The sequence below is a fragment of the Mus pahari genome, chromosome 21 (assembly GCF_900095145.1).
Source record: "Mus pahari chromosome 21, PAHARI_EIJ_v1.1, whole genome shotgun sequence".
NCBI classification, from domain to species: Eukaryota; Metazoa; Chordata; class Mammalia; order Rodentia; family Muridae; genus Mus; species Mus pahari.
Window position 1 is genome coordinate 19,527,571 of NC_034610.1, and position 2,216 is coordinate 19,529,786.

The window sequence follows — 2,216 nt, forward strand, 5'->3', positions numbered from 1 at the left end:
ATGTGGTTGCTGGGATTTGAACTCTGGACCTTTGGAAGAGCAGTCGGGTGCTCTTACCTACTGAACCATCTCACCAGCCCAATGTTTCTTTCTTTATTGTCTGGTGGTGGGGAGCAGACTCACTGTGTAGGTCTGGCTGGTCTGGAACTCCCTGCGTAGACCAGGCTGGCCTCACAAATATCCACCTACCTGTGCTGTGGATTAAAGTGAGTGCTGGGATTAAAGGATAAAGGTGTGCACTGCCATGCCCAGCTGATGCTTATTAACACTGCAACGCATCATTGGGGATGTCAAGATGACTCAGCAGGAAAAGGTACTTACCATCACACCTGGCAACCAACCTGAGTTTGGTTCCTAGGCCCCATAGGCTAAAAGAAGAGAACAGACCTTATGGTTAATTCTCTGACCTTCACATGTGTATGTACTGCAGCTTGTACTCAATAAGTAAAATGCAATAACAAAACAAAACAAAAAACCCAAGGTGCTGGATGGCAGTGGTGGCTCACCCCTTTAATCTCAGCACTTGGGAGGCAGAGGCAGGCAGATTTCTGAGTTCAAGGCCAGCCTGGTCTACAGAGTGAGTTCTAAGACAGCCAGGGCTACCTGGAGAAAACTGTCTCAAAAAACAAAACAAAATTCAAACCAAGGTATTTAGGTGAGTATGGAGCCTCATGCCTTTTTCTCAGCAGACAGGAAGCAAAGGAAGATAGACTCTATAAGTCTGAGACCAGCCTGATAGGAAGTTTCAGGCCTGCCAGAATTATATAGTAAAATCGTCTCAAAATTTTAGAAAAAAAAAAAAAAGTTAAAAAAATAATAATAATATGGACTAAGCTAGAGAAAGGACCTAAGGAACTGAAGTGGTTTGCAGCCCCATAAGAGGAACATCTTTATGAACTAACCAGTACCCCAGAGCTCCCAGGGACTAAACCACCAACCAGAGAGCACACATGTGTGACTCATGGCTCCAGCTGCATATGTAGCAGAGGATGGCCTTGTCAGTCATCGATGGGAGGAGAGGCCCTTGGTCCTGTGAAGGTTCTATGCCCCAGTATAGGGGAATGCCAGGGCCAGGAAGCTGGAGTGGGTAGGCTGGTGAGCAGGGGGAGGGGGAAGGGAATAGGGGGTTCGGAGGGGAAATCAGGAAAGGGGAGAACATTTGAAATGTAAATAAAGAAAATAGCTAATTAAAAAAATAAGAGGGAAAATAAAAGCTCACTATTTGTACAGATTGGAAAAATGGGTTGTAAAGGCACTTCAAACCTGAATTCAGTTTCTGGGATCCACATAATAGAAGGAAAGAACCAACTCCTGCAAGTCACCCTCTGTCTCCATCAGTAAGCTGAGAGGCAAATGCCCCCCCAAATAAGTGGGGCTTTGCTTTTTTTCTTCTCTCGTACAATATGTCTCAAATGCAGCCTCCCTGCCCTCCCTCCTCCCAGTTCCTCCTCCACATGCCTTCTCCTTCACAGCCACTGTTCCTCCATTTCCTGGCAGAAAAAAGCAGACCCGCCAAGCCCAGAGCTCATATCACAGCAGGGGAGACATCCCAGCAGGAGGAAAGGGGCCTAAGAGCCCAGGAGCAGGCAGAAGAGTCAGAGGCAGCCCCATTCCCACTGTTAGGAGTTGCAAAAAACCCCAAGTTGAACAACCACAACATATGCAGAGGACCTAGTGCAGACCCTACAGGCTCTGTGAGCCGGAGTCCTGCTCTGTTGATTCTGTAGGCTGTGTTCTGTTCTGCTTGGCTCTTCTGCCTCCTACAACCCTTCCTCCCTCTCTTCCTCATGGTTCCCTGAGCTCTGCCTAATATTTGGCTATGGGTCTCTGCATCTGCTTCCGTCAGCTACTGAGGAAGCCGGCCATGATGATTGGACTAGGCGTGGACCTATGTGCATAAGTGGTTTTGTTCTGTTTTTAATCAGAGGTATTAAGGATATTAATATTTCACTTAAAATTCACAAGCCTGGAGAATGGAGGTGCACACCTTTAATCCCAGCACTTGGGACACAGAGGCAGCTGGATCTCTAAGTTTGAGGCTAGCTTGGTGTGCAGAGCAAGTTCCAGGACAATCAGAGCTACGCAGAGGAACCTATCTTAGGGGGGAAAGTTTACAAGCTTGGACTTCATAGTAAGGCCCTGTTCCAAACACAGACACAAGAGCACACCCTGGACAAGCACTACAGACACACAGACACACCCTGGACAAGCACTAC

At 47.4% G+C, this 2,216-nt stretch overlaps 1 protein-coding gene across 5 annotated transcripts in view; it reads left to right on the forward strand.

The window, feature by feature from the left end:
- The window catches only part of Pkd1 (polycystin 1, transient receptor potential channel interacting), a 51,097-nt gene that overhangs the window by 36,705 nt on the left and 12,176 nt on the right, over nt 1–2,216 (forward strand). The gene's annotated exons all lie outside the window — the stretch shown is intronic.